The sequence below is a fragment of the Cebus imitator genome, unplaced genomic scaffold, assembly GCF_001604975.1.
Source record: "Cebus imitator isolate Cc_AM_T3 unplaced genomic scaffold, Cebus_imitator-1.0 Scaffold147, whole genome shotgun sequence".
Classification (NCBI taxonomy): domain Eukaryota; kingdom Metazoa; phylum Chordata; class Mammalia; order Primates; family Cebidae; genus Cebus; species Cebus imitator.
This window is the reverse complement of record NW_016107462.1, coordinates 4,908,177-4,922,482: the sequence shown is the minus strand read 5'-3', so window position 1 is coordinate 4,922,482 and position 14,306 is coordinate 4,908,177. Positions and strand designations below refer to the sequence as shown.

The window sequence follows — 14,306 nt, the reverse complement described above, 5'->3', positions numbered from 1 at the left end:
GATGAGGGAACCAATGATTGGAGAGTCTCATTTAGTTGCTTAAGGTTATTAGTATAAGTGAGAAAGCTGGGATTTGAATGCAGGCTTTTTGAGTCTAGTGCCAGTTTAGGGGAAATGGATATTCTGATGTAACTTTTTCCTAGTTTTGAATCTTCTTAGGACCATAACCAAATCAAAGTTCTTCTATTATAAAAATTAACTTTCATAGCTAGAATCAGATATTTTTATAGCAAAATATATTTCTGCTGCAATACTCTGAGCTCTTTTCAGTAATGAACTCAAGTTTATATTTTCTTATGTTTTCCTTTTAACCACAGTTTTAACAATATTTTACCTGTGGTGTTTTTTTTTTTTTTTTTTTACGTAAAAGCTTTGCATAATCATTTAATTTGAGTTTTGGTGCTTTTGCTGCCAGTAAGTATTCAGGTAAATAGTTCATCTATTCGATCAGTAAAAGTGATTGAAGAAAATAGCAAATATAGCTTTGGAAGGGGAAGTTTTATGCTTTGGAAAAAATGAAATGCATATTTTTCTGCTAGTTGATGGTTTCCAATTCTTCTAAGCTACTAATGATGCGGACTCTGGGCCCAGTACTACCCCGTAATTTTCTTGTCTATTATATTGACACATTTCATTTCATTTAGCGTGATGGCAAACAGCTGTTGAACTATTAATCTTTTCTCAGCAAAACTAGAAAAATGTCTTTTAGATTACTTTGTTAATGTATACCTTCTCCAAAAACGAAAATCAACAGCAGTAAATGAATCAGTGCTCAAACGTGCATGTGCACCAAAATTTATGGACCTTCAAAATGGAAAAAGATAGAGATTATATACCACTGCCAGTTTTTTTATGTGTAAGTAAAAATTAAATGTAGTCAGTTTCGTATTGTTTTAGTATTTTTAAGTTGGAGGGTAAGTTGTAGAATTTTGTTGTTAATTCTTCCCCCAGCACTCCTAGAGGGAAAAAATGATACTTGTAGAATCTGAGGCTGAACCACCTTCTACTTTTGTTCAGTGTTCTCTTACACACTATACTGTGTGGATGCGTGAGCAGAAAAACAGGTCTAGTGTTTACCTGAAAATGTTCTGCAGGTTCAAATGCAGCACTGGAGATAACTTTATTCAAAGGAGGCATTTTCAGCAGTTTTTTTTTTTTTTAAATTAAATTTTAATGAGGTCCAGTTGTTTGCCAGGCCTATATGATAGCAAACCTCATCTGCATTGCAAAGTCTAATACTATAGGTCTGACTGCCAAACATGCAAAAATAGACACAGCTCAATAGATAAACATATAAATTAGTTTACAGTGCATGTATTGGAGAACATCTCAAGTAAAAAGGAGAGAGAAAAAGGCGTTCTTGCTTTGAATTGAGTAGGACCTGCCAAAGTTCACTTGCTTTGCATTTAAGATTTGATGAGTGGTAGAGGTAGGAATTTCTGGTGTGTGCTGTGTATCTACTGAGCTTTTATTTATGTAGAGTGGGGCGCTGCAGATCTTTGCTCTGCCTTGAGGACCTGACCATCTTTGCTCTGTTTTTCTTTCTTATCATCGCTTGCCCTGAAATAGACTTCTCACCACTGGAGAAACCAATCTTGGGGACATACATCAGCAATAAAGCACACGATTTTCATTTTCAATTTGAATTGTTTTGTGTAAAAACAAAAAGGTTTTTGGTCAGGCTGCAAAATAGTAATTTTAAGTCCCAGACCTAGGGTTTTCCCCCACCCAAATGGTGAACATTTATGGTGAAAACCTCCAATTTCCTCTTACAGTAAACATGAAAATTATGATTTCACTCAGAGCCTGCGTCTTTTTCCAATCTTAATGGCAAGAATCTGCATACACTTGCTTGTGGAAATGTCATAAATTGGCCTCGGATCAATTCCTCAAAGATAGTACACACCAAAGTGCCACTTTCAAATTTTTAGCCCTAGTGAAATAAGATTTTACTCTTCCCAATGATGTTTGCCTTTCCACATTCAGGGCTGACGGCAGAGGGATAAGCAGGGATATATTCCTATAAAATTAAACCACTTCATTACATATTATTCTGTAGAGTGAGCAAAAAGATATTAACATTTTAGTACAGTGATGATATGATTTTGCTTAAAAATTATATGAGCATTTGGTCAATGGTTGTGGAATGCATCTTCTACCCTCCTAGTAACTTGATCTAAATTAATAAACAAATGTTTTTCTTTTCACTTGTGCCATATGCTGATCCCAGTTACATGGGCAGAAAGAGGCAGCTTGTAATGTTTCTTAGAGGATTAACACTGTTTTGCATATGGTAGTATGCAGATGCAGGAGTAGATGTGGGGTAAAATGCATTCCATGGTTTCTTTGTGTTTTAGGAAGCTTGATTTCAATTGTTTATTTCGTGTGACATGAACCCTTTTTATTTAACTTAGTAGATCTGGTAGATACATGCTAAGAGAAAAACATTCTGTGAACAGCTTTCACCAGCAATTAACTCTCTGCCACTCCCCAAACTGAAAATTGTGCTTTCATTCATCTTGAAAGGTCCAAAGTGGCAGAAAGCATCTTGTCTACAAGAACTAACTCTCTTCCGAAAGGGAAAAAAAATAAGCCTCTGCTTTAATGAAATAAGAGATGTTGTGGATGTTAACCAAACACAGACACGTTCAAGTGGCAGTCTGGTTTCCAAAAACAAAGGCCTGTGAGTCACATATTATTCCACATGAAAATAAATTGATAGACAACAAGATGAGAAAAAGTTGATAATAAAATTTGAAATGTTTCACCTTGACTTTTTCCCTCCAAGTTGATTTTGTTGCTTGCAGAGCTCAAAGGCGTATGGTCCAGATAAGTAGAGGTTCTTGGGACTTGTTTTTATTAACCCTGAAAGTCATTTGCCATTAAATAGAATTGAGTTCTTTTGTTGTTTTGCTCCCGTCTGTCCTTGGCAGAGGTGGTTGCTACTTCTCTTGACATTCAGATTTTGTTGTTCTCTTTTGTTTTCAGGGTAAGACGTGACCTTTTGAGGTGACTATAACTGAAGATTGCTTTACAGAAGCCAAAAAAAAGGTAAATTCGAATGTGATTAGTAAAGTTGTCTGTAAGGCCGCTGTGTCTTTTGCCTTCCAGGCATTTTAATTTAGTTGTTTCTTGTTCCGTATTTGTCAAATAAACATGTATTTATTTCCAAGTAAGTACATATGTGGCATATTTTTGGAGGTCCTAAGAAAAACGGTTGCCCTTAAGAAATGGTCTACAGATTCACATTTTCCCCCCAAATATTATCAAAGTCTCATCTGTTTGTTGAAGCTGAACTTATTTTTATTTTGTGAATTTATTTTTTGCTTGTTGACTTGGTAGGTTTAAAGTTAGAAAGGAATATTCACATCACAAAAGTGGTGATTCATAAAATTAACTTGCTGCAAACAAGAGTAACGCATGTCAGTATTGTGTGCTGAAGTGGTGTCATCCGATTGATGTTCATCTGGCGGCTTTATAATCACCTTCTTTCAGAAATTAACAGTCAGGCACCATAGCAACACGCCACATTGATATAACTGCTGAGCAGTGTGGGACATATCCCTGTAATGTCAGCACTAGGCTGCCTTGTTCTCTTGACCTTGCTTGAAAATCAAATGAGTACTTGATTTTAAAATTAGAAGTTTTCAGAGAGACTAATGTAGCTTAATGAATTAAAGCCAAATTTAATTTTCTCAAATTCGCTTTTGGGAGGGGGGATGAAAAAGCATTCCAGTTAAAATGGTTATGAATGCTACCTACATATTTACGTGATTTCAAAAGTACCTCTCTGTTAAAGGCAATGATCATCTTACACAAGATAATCCTGCAGGTCCTTTTAACATCTGATATTTCTCAAGTAGTAGCATCTTCGTTTCTTTTAGAATTTTTGGCCTTTAATAGTTCCATTGGATTTGGTTGATTTGTGTCTGTCTAAAAGCAGGTTACCTGCCAGCATGGTTGAACAAAGCCTTTGCTCAGATTTTACTAAAGTTTATGTATTTGTCAGATACAGACGTCTTATTGAGTTGAACAAAGTTTTTTGTGCAATTTTCATAATGTGAAGAATCTTTGATCATTTTTTGATAAATCTCACCTGGGGCTTGGGCGTTCTAGAATGCATATATATAAAGGGTATGGATTTGTTTTTGTAGTTGCATTCTGGCACATTTAATTTGGGCCAGAAAAATCAGACTTACATCATTTCACCGTATATTTTACTTAAATGAAACCTTTGTAGGATCCACCTAATTGTATTCCAAAGGGGACAAACATATGTTTCAGATGTTTCAGCGTGGAAGGGATTGATTCCCAACCAATCATTGGGATTATCAGTTCCGAGCAAGACACTTCCCTTTGCTCAGGCTCAATTTTTCAATCTTTAAAAGGAAGGGGTTAATCTATATCAGGGGTTTGCAGACTTTTTCTGTCAAGGGCCACATAGTACATGTTTGGTACTTGGGGAGGCATTCAGCCTCCATTGCAGCTACTCAGCAAGGTAGTAATTTGCTGTCTCCTGGTCTCTATAATCTCACAGAGTGATCTCAATCCAAGATAGTCCTCATGCAAAGTGGTGCCAGATGTGTAACTCATCTCCTGCTGTTAGCAGAGGTTTCTGGTGAAGCTAAAAATTGTAATTAAACAGGCCAGGCATAGTGGCCCATGCCTGTAATCCCTGCACTTTGGAAGGCTGAGGCAGGTGGATCACCTGAGTCAGGAGTTCGAGATCAGCCTGGTGAAGTATAGTGAACACGGTGAAACCCCATCCCTACTAAAAATACAAAAATTAGCTGGGCATGGTGATGGGTGCCTGTAACCCAGCTACTCTGGAGGCTGAGGCAGGAAAATCACTTGAATCCAATAGGCAGAGGTTGCACTAAACCAGGACTGCACCACTGTACTTCAGCTTGGGTGACGGGAGACTCTATTTAAAAAAAAAATTATGATTACACAAAGCTGAAAAAGTGGTAGGACAGATGGAAAGTTCAGCTTGAGAGTTGCCTTATCTGTTCAGCTCCAAAATAAGACCTTCACTGATGGATTTTCATTTGTTTTTTTTGTTTGTTTTTGTTCTTTGTAATCACCTATAAGCATGAATTATTTTTCTTCTGACTCAATATCTTTATAATGTCCATTCTTTCACCTCTTACCTGAAAATGGAAATATAGTCCCTACACCCACAAATTCTATGATATTATTGAAAGTAAAAAATATGTCAAGGGAAAATTTGGAAAGAAATGTGTCTAGAAATTTGTCATTGGCATTGACTAAGAAAGATAGTCTATTTTACAAAAAAAAATTGCTTTCTTTATAATTACGATCAAGTGCATGATCTATATTATTTAATATCATGCAAATAAGGCCCCCCGTTGTAAAATTTCTGGATCATAAAAGTATTTTATATGCTCAGTCTCTGTAGTGATTCTCTACTTTCAGCTTTTTCTGTTGTCTTTGATTTTGTTCTGTATACATTGTCTTAGTGTGTTTGGTGTTACTGTAAAGGAATACCTGAGTCTGGGGTAATTTATAAAGAAAAGAAATTTATTTGGCTCATAATTCTGCAGACTGTACAAGAAACATGCACCAGTACCTACTTCTAGTAAGGACCTCAGGGAGCTTCCAATCATGGCAGAAGGGGAAGTTTGGGACAAGCATGTCACATGACAAGGAAAAAAGGAAGCTTGGAGGGAAGAGGTGCCGGGCTCTTTTTAACAACCAGATTTCTCATGAACTAATAGAGCAAGAGCTCAGTCTTTACTTTGGCAAGGGCACTGGGCTGTTCATGAGAGATCTGCCCCATGACCCAGACACCTCCTATTGGCCCCTCCTCTGACATTGGGGATCAGATTTCAAGATGAGATTTGGAGGGGACAGATTCCAGAGTGTGTCATACATAATCTTCAGTATTCCTATTCCGAGTGAACATTTCATTACTTAACACTTTTTTTTTCCTTTTATAGTATCCATTCCATCTGTGTTTTGATGCCAATTTCAAATTTTGGGGAGAAATAAATTAGGGTATATAGACTCAAGTAATAAATGATGTCATTTTTACCTTTGGACAAGGTCAAAGATCTTTCAAAGACTAATTTGTATATATCTTGATCTCTTACATAGAAATAGAAGATTTGTTCGAAATAAAAAATTTAAAAGATGTTGAAAGTGAGCATAGTGGTTAGCGTTTCTTCCTGATGAGTAACCCTTAAATGAGGAGGCCTTGCCATTTGGCAATGGGCAAAAAAATCAACATCATCTTTCACACTACAAGAAACATGTAGACTTCAGATGCCAGGAGCTTCTCAGTAAATACCATGCCCCAAATTTGAAACCTGGAAATTATTAACAATCAGTATAGATGCACATAAATATGCTTACAAAGGTACTATGGGAGTAACTGATTATATACATAAAAGTGACCAGGCAAATTCAGAAAACCAGATGAAGTCATTTTTCAAATTTCGATTCTAAGGTCTGAAGAATCATAAATCACAGTCATCATACTCAGCAGTGATATAACAATTTTCTTCCAACTAGATCTGAGCGCTTTACGAAATGGGTCTGGTTGCTGGCATTCCTAAGAGGTAGCTGGCAATTCTTATAATCCCCACTTTCCAGACTGGAAAAATGGTCCCGTAGATGATAAATAATTTATCCAAGGTCATCCAGAATGTCAAGATGGAAACTAAAGAGAGGTACACTGGTCACAGTTATATTGATGTCATTCTATTCTGGCTGCCTTGGTTTGGTGATCTAATAAAGGTTTATGTGGCATTTTTCCCTGCCTTCTCTCACCGTTGACAATTTACCCACATGCCTTTGCTTAAAATTCAAATCCAATTTGTAAAATTCATCATCTTATATTCAATTCTGAATGGCATTGAGAGTTGCAGATAATCATCAAGCCTGTATAGATTACAATTAAAATGGTTATTTTTAAACATTAGGCATCTCCAAACTTCACATTTTATGTATTGGTTCGTTTTTTTGTTTTGTTTTGTTTTTTTCAGTCAAGTTATTTGAGAGAAAATTAAAAAACAATCAAAAAGAAGTATAATCATTGCAGTTTCCACCCCTCTACCCCCATCCCTAATTTGAGCTGTTTTAGATTAGATGAAGGAACTATGTAAATGCATCCTTGTAAATAACATTCATTGTGTCTTACATATTATAAATTATTTCTTGGTGAAAAATAAAGCTAAAATGCTATTCAGTTATTTGAAATATACTTATCAGTTCTTTTAAAAGTATATATGTGAATGACTTGAATATTTACTTAATGACAACAGCAATTCTGAGCTTAACCCATTCAAACCAACCTTTTCCTAGTATTCAGCATTTGAATTATGTAACTGTTAATTAAGGAAGTTGTTATGAAGACACTGTAAGACAGTCTTCCTTGAGTTACCAGGTGACCGCATTGGCTGAAATGTGATCAATTTAGTTAAGCATTGAAATGCTCCTTGACACCCTCCCCGCCCTACACACACAGAGAGAATATATTCATGCCTGAGTTGTAACAGTCAGTGTAAAGACTAGGCTGGTGTAACAAAGAGACCCCAATGTAAAATGGCTTAAATAAAATAGAAATGTACTTCTCTCATGAAGCAACCTGGCAGTGCAGCTTATCTGGGCAGATTCTTTCCATCCATCCTCACTCTCCTCCCTTGAGGCTTTGTCCTTATCATAGGGTTGAAGCTATGTCGTTGTGGCACTCTGGAGACATCCAAAGAAAGCCATTTTCTTTTAATCAAAAGAGTTAAACATTGTATACATCCCACTCATTGCCACTTGCCTGGTAAGATTATGGTCATAAGGCCCCAGCAAGCTTTGAGGAATGCTGGGAAATGCCTCTACGTGGGTGCCCAGAAGCCTAGGGAGAACTGGCAAATAGATTTAAGGGGACAAGTAGGATACAAGTACTTCATTGATTGAGTTGCTCCAATCTAGTAATTTCATTCATTCATACAGATGTATGTACATACACACATATATTAATTCTTACTGCAGATGTTTATTGGTGAGTGTGTGCTTAGGTGCTGAGATGATACCACCGTGTAAGAAGGACATGGTCTCTGTCCTCACAGAGTTTATATTCTGGAGGGGCAGGCATACATGAATGATGATGATGATGGGTGTTAGGAAGGGCAGTTGGTTGCTTTGAGAAGTGTTGTAAAACAAGGAGGCAGGGTGTCGGGAATTATGTGTTTTAGCATTGTATGGAAGATATATGAGATCAACTTGATTTCGTTGGATGCTGTTGTGAATATTATCAGGCATGTTAAGTTTTTGTTAACAGGATTATTGAGATATAATTCATACAATACAACTCACCCATTTAATGTGTACTTACTTTTCAATAGTTCTTAATGTGATCAGAGTTGCAACCATCTAGCTCAGTTTTAGAATATTTCATCGCCCAAGAAAAAAAAGCTAGTAACCATTAACACTTACACTGCGTTCTCCCCTCTACCCATCCTCTGATAACAATGAAGGTACGTTCTGTTTGTATAGATTTACTTAGTCTGGATATTTCATAGAAATAGAATCCCACAGACTTTTGTGACTGGATTCTTTCACTTAGCAGAATGTTTTCAAGGTTCATCCAGGCATTTAAAATCTTTAACTGTCTTAAAACTTCATTAGTTCTTATTTTTAAATCTAAGAGAATGGTTGCTTGAAACATTCTTACAAGGGACAGAATTGGGGAAAAATTACTGTTTCTCATGCTGTGTGAATTTCCGTAGACTGACATGGCCTCTCAACAGTTAAACATCAGAATTTAAATGTTTGCATTTTAAGTTAGCTGTTTTTAAACATTGTTAGCCATAATGCTAAACTAAGTTACTCTGTAAACAAGAGCTGTCTCTCTTGAATGTTAGTTTCAAAGAAAAAAAATTTCTTAAATATTGATTTCCACAGAAATATGCTCAATAGAGTTCTTTTTCCAGCAGAAGTCACTTGTTGAAATGTACATGAAGGCATATTTAGTAGTAAAGACACTATTTGCAGCAATTATCAAATAACCATATTTTGCACAGTGAACAATCAAAAATATAAAACCAAATAACAAATGGTTTTATCTATCTTTTTATTTTATTATTTTTTTTTAAGAAGTGGGATCTGGCTGTGTTGCCCAAGCAGGATTGCAGTGGCTGTTCATAGGTGCAATCATAGCTTGCTGCAGCCCCGAACTCCTGGGCTTGAGGGATCTTCCTGCCTCAGCCTCCTGAGTAGCTTGGACTGCAGGCTCACACCACTGAACCGCTATATCCATATCTGTTTTTTAAATGCTGTTTTTGCTGTTCTATCTGCCAAGAGCACGAATATTCCAACTGCTCACCTTGAGCATTTTAGGAAAAAAAAACCCCTCATGTTAGGTGGCAACTTAACAACGGACCAGAGGTGTAGGAAATAGAGCCTTTCCTTGGCAATTCCAAAACTTATGAAAGAAATTTGAAACTTAACTGTACAAAACAAAACCTTGTAAAGGGGAGCACTTCTGTGCTAACCTTGTGGGCATACCCCGTCAGTATCTGGTAACACCCAGGACCTCAAAGAAGCAAATAGTGCACCGAAGATGGAATCCTTATTTTATTTGATCCTTTAAAAGTTGAAGCTGTAGTGACAATTAGTAACCATTGCTGAATTTGGATTTGAAGTTTGTGGTATCTTTTAAAAAGACTATTGGTGGACGGGACTTTGTGAATATGAAATGAAAATGAATCATTTCAGTTTGTTCCTCTCTGCCACGGATCTGGACTATATTGTACTTCTATGAACTTTGCATGGGGTGGGGAAGAAAAATGAAAAACATGAAGTCTTTCTGCCCTTGTCGATTCACCCTTTTATAAAGGATGGACATCATGCAAATCTTCTCTTGAATTTTGTATATTAGTATGTATGTAGTATATAATTAAAGGTAATTAGATGTTCTGTTAATTATCTGAGAGTGTGACCAGTTATTTAAAATTAGCTTTTAGGCCGGGCACAGTGGCTCTCACGTGTAATCCCAGCACTTTGGGAGGCCAAGGCAAGTGGATCACTTGAGATTGGGAGTTCCAGACCATCCTGGCCAACATGGCAAAACCCTGTCTCTGCTAAAAATACAAGAAATAGCTGGGCATGGTGGCGCATGCCTGTAGTCCCAACTACCTGGGAAGTTGAGGCAAGAGAATTGCTTGAACCTGGGAGGCAGAGGTTGCAGTGAGCCAAGATCGCGCTACTGTACTCCAGCCTGGGCAACAGAGGGGAGACTTTGTCCCAATAAATAAATAGATAGTAAAATAAAATTCCTTTTTAATAAGAGAAACCTCCCATTGTTGGATGGACTGTGATTATTGCAGTCTGTGGTTTGTCGGGGTACTTACATGCTCACCCTTTCCTCCAGTCTTTTTTTTTTCTGGAGGTTGGTCTGTTTCCCTTTCAGAGGGTCCTCAGCAGCCTCTGGAGACCAGAGGAAATACTCTAATATACATTCATTACAAATTTCATACTTTAAAGTTTATTTAGACCAGATATTTTCAAAATGGCCATTGGAACCAGTTTGTGGATTAAGGATTCAGCGTAGTGGGTTATACCCAAGACTTTTAAAAAATGGAATAAGCGGCCAGGAGCAGTGGCTCACGCCTGTAATCCCAGCACTTTAGGAGGCTGAGGCAGGTAGATCTTGAGGTCAAGAGATCAAGACCATCATGGCCAACATGGTGAAACCCTATCTCTACTAAAAATACAAAAGTTACCTGGGCATAGTGGCGCACCCCTGTAGTCCCAGCTACTCAGGAGGCTGAGGCAGAATTGCTTGAACCCAGGAGGCAGAGGTTGCAGTAAGCCAAGATCGTGCCCCTGCACTCCAGCCTGGTGCGAGACTCTGTCTCAAAGAGAGAGAAGGAACAAACCTACAATACAGTAAAATAAAAAACAAAATCAGAATCTATCACATGTAGTATGGATTTTATGTGCATGCAGTGAAACTTTTAAAACATATGAGTACTCTCTTTGCAATGTAAAGTAGTTCTTTCTGCAGGTTGGATTTATTTCTTCATTTGTTTATTCACCACATCTTTATTAGGTGCCTGCTGTATGCCAGGCATCGTTCTTGACCTGCCTTGTCCAATGTGGAAGCTACTAGCCACCTGTGGCTACTGAACACTTGAAATGTGGTTAGCCCAAACTTGGGTATGCAGTGTAAAATCTACAAAGTATTTCAAAGCCTTTGTATGGAAAAAAGAATGTGAAATATTTGATAATTTTTCTTCATCAATTACATGTGGAAATGATCGTTTTGGATATATTAGGTTAAATAAAATAAATTATTAAAATTCATTTCAGCTGTTTCTTTTTACCTCTAAAAAATGTCACAGTTACATATGTGGCAGGCATTGTATGTCTGCTGGGCAGTGTTGCTGGATATGGCAGCGGACAGCACAGCCACCAAGCCCCCTACTCATTGCTTTGGGGGAGTGGACAAGCAGGGAAGCATGATAAACAAGGGCATGCTGATAGATGCTGTAGAGAAAATATAAAAGGATAAGGGAGGTCACATTGTCAGAGGGGAGGGTTGCAATGTAAATAGGGTGATTGGGGTAAGTCCAGGTAAGTTGAGCAAAGACATGGCCTCTCCTAAAGAGGGCAAGTCAGCTAGCATTGTTGAAACAGTGTCCTTAAGGGGAGAGTACATGTTGATTATCCCTTATCTGGAGTACTTGGGACCAGAAATATTTCTGATTTTGGATTTTTCAGATTTTATAACATTTGCATTACCAGTTGGGCATCCTTAACCCCAAAATCCCAAATCTGAAATGCTCCTGTGAGCATTTCCTTTGAATGTCGTATCTGTGCTCACAAAGCTTTGGATTTTGGAGCACTTCTGAGTGCAGATTATTGGATTAAAACCACTCACGGTGTAGCAGGAGACAACATAAACATGTAACAGGGCCAGACTAAGTAGCGCGTTAGGGCTTTTTGTACTCCTATTAGGGAGCCATTGAGGGTCTTTGAGGTAGAGCGAGATCTCACTCATGCTTTTTAAATGGACCGCTCTGGGAGCTGTTTTGAAAAGAGACTGTGGGCAGATGAGGCCATAGGCAGGGAGACCTGTTAGGAGGCCACTGGAATAGTCCTAGTGAGCTATGATGATGGCTAGGGTCACAGTGGCAGGGGAGGTGGTGAGAAGTTGTTGAATTTGGAATTTATTTAAATGTGAACGAAAGGATTTCCTAGTGAAATTGATGGGGTGTTTGAAAGAATTGCATCAGAGATGACTCCAAGATTTTTGTCTTGAATGATGGGGCATAATCAATAAGATTCACGGATGGATTCCTTATGGACAGAGCAGAGGAGACAGAAGGCAAATGTTTTCTGTTCTAAGGGACTGACAGAAGGTGGTGCTCCCATTACTGAAGTACAGCAGACAGTAGATGGAGCAGTTTTGAGGTGTAGAGGGAGGTAAGCAAGGCAGACCAGGAGTACAGCTGTAGATATGGGAGGTTTGAGCTATTTATTATTCGCCCAGACTTAAATGCCAAGTGGGCATTTGGATGTATCGTCCTGGAAGTGTCCTAGCTTGGTCTATAAATTGAGGATTTATAAGCATGCAAGTGATACCTAAAGGCATAAAACTGACTGAACTCACCAAAGAAGCAGTGTTATATAAAGAAGAGAGGAGCTCCAGGATCTCAGAAGAGCTCTTGAGATCAGGAGTTTGAGATCAACCTGGGTAACATAATGAGACTCTGTATCTACATTAAAAAAAAAAAAAAATTAGCTGGGCATGGTGGTGTGTGCCTGTAGTCCCAGTTACACTTGGAAGGCCGAGGCAGGAGGATTGCTTGAGCCCAGGAGTTTGAGGCCACAGCGAGCCATGACCGCATCAGTATATGCTAGCCTGAGGGACACAGTGAGACTCTGTCTCAAAAAAGTAAAATAAAAATAAAAAGCCAACACCATTAAAAATTTTAGTCGTAGAATATTAAGAACAGGAAAGATCAGAGATGGGATGAAAACTCTGAGATTGTGAACCAGAAACGCACTGAGAAAAGTGTTTAAAGGAGGAGAGAAAGCTGAGCATGGTGGCTCAAACCTGTAGTTCTAGCTACTCAGGAGGCTGAGAGAGGAGGATTGCTTGAGCCCAGGAGTTGGAGGCTACAGTGTGTTATGATCCTGCCTGTGAATAACCACATCACTCTAGCCTGGGTGATAGGGTGCAGTGATTCTGTCTCTAAATAAAAAATAAAACTAGGCTAGGTGCAGTGGCTCATGCCTGCAATCCCAACACTTTGGGAGGCCAAGGTGGGCAGATCACGAGGTCAGGAGTTCAAGACCAGCCTGGCCAACATGGTGAAACCCCGTCTCTACTAAAAATACAAAAATTAGCTGGGCATGGTGGTGTGTTCCTGTATTTCCAGTTACTCGGGAGGCTGAGGTGGGAGAATTGCTTGAACCGGGGACCTGGGAGGTGGAGGTTGCAGCGAGCTGAGATCGCGCCACTGCATTCCAGCCTAGGCTATAGAGCAAGACTTTCTCCAAATAATAATAATAATAATAAATACATAAATAAACATAAAAAATAAAAATAAGTGAGAAGAGAGTTGTCAGCCATATCAAATGCTGCCAAGCTGTCAAAAAAGATGACAAAGAACTGACCATTGGATTTGTCAACATGGAGGTCACTGATGACCTTAGTTAGGAGCGTTAGACTCTCACTTCTATCATATTTACTGGCTTTATGTAACTACCAGTCTGCTTGCTGAACTTAGGTGGCTTGTATTATTTTTCCAGGAATAGTAATTGTTCAACATTCTTGTTTGTTATGGTTACCACATTTTTCCCCACCCCTTGCACTCATTTTTGTGAAGTGTGGGTCATAGTACAACCTGTGAGCAGGGAAAAAGGAATCCTGGGCATTTCGTCTCTCTTGGCGGAGTGTCTAATCTGATGGTTTGGAGATTTGCAGTTTAATTAGGCAGGGAGGAAAGCAGGATGTGTTTACAAGCCTATCTTAGAATATGTTGATTTTAATCATCTAAAGTCTACAGTTTGGTGTGGTTAACATAGTCTCTAGATTAGTAAAGTCTGAGCCTGAGCCATGTCTGGCATCACCTTTACCTTTTACTAATATAGATAGTCTTTGATGGGTTCATCTGCCTTTCAGATTACCTGAAAGCATCAAAGATTCTAGCTTATTCAAAAATTGTGAAACACAGTTGAATATTTTCAAGATTTCTTGGCCAGTCCCAAATCCTCAAGCATCCAGGAAATGGTGGTTAATTTAAAAAATACACATCATCTCTATATGGATGCTAAATACT

General features: G+C 38.3%; 1 protein-coding gene across 2 annotated transcripts in view; it reads left to right on the top strand.

Annotated features, from left to right (window-relative positions):
- The first annotated feature begins 431 nt into the window (after window positions 1-431).
- Window positions 432-14,306, top strand: part of FOXP1 (forkhead box P1) — a 349,307-nt gene continuing 335,432 nt past the window's right edge. Inside the window, exon 1 of one of the 2 annotated variants that reach the window (XM_017542802.2) lies at window positions 432-3,051. The gene's annotated coding sequence lies outside the window, so the exon portion shown is untranslated. The remainder of the gene's footprint in view (window positions 3,052-14,306) is intronic. The other variant, XM_037743576.1, reaches the window with a different exon arrangement.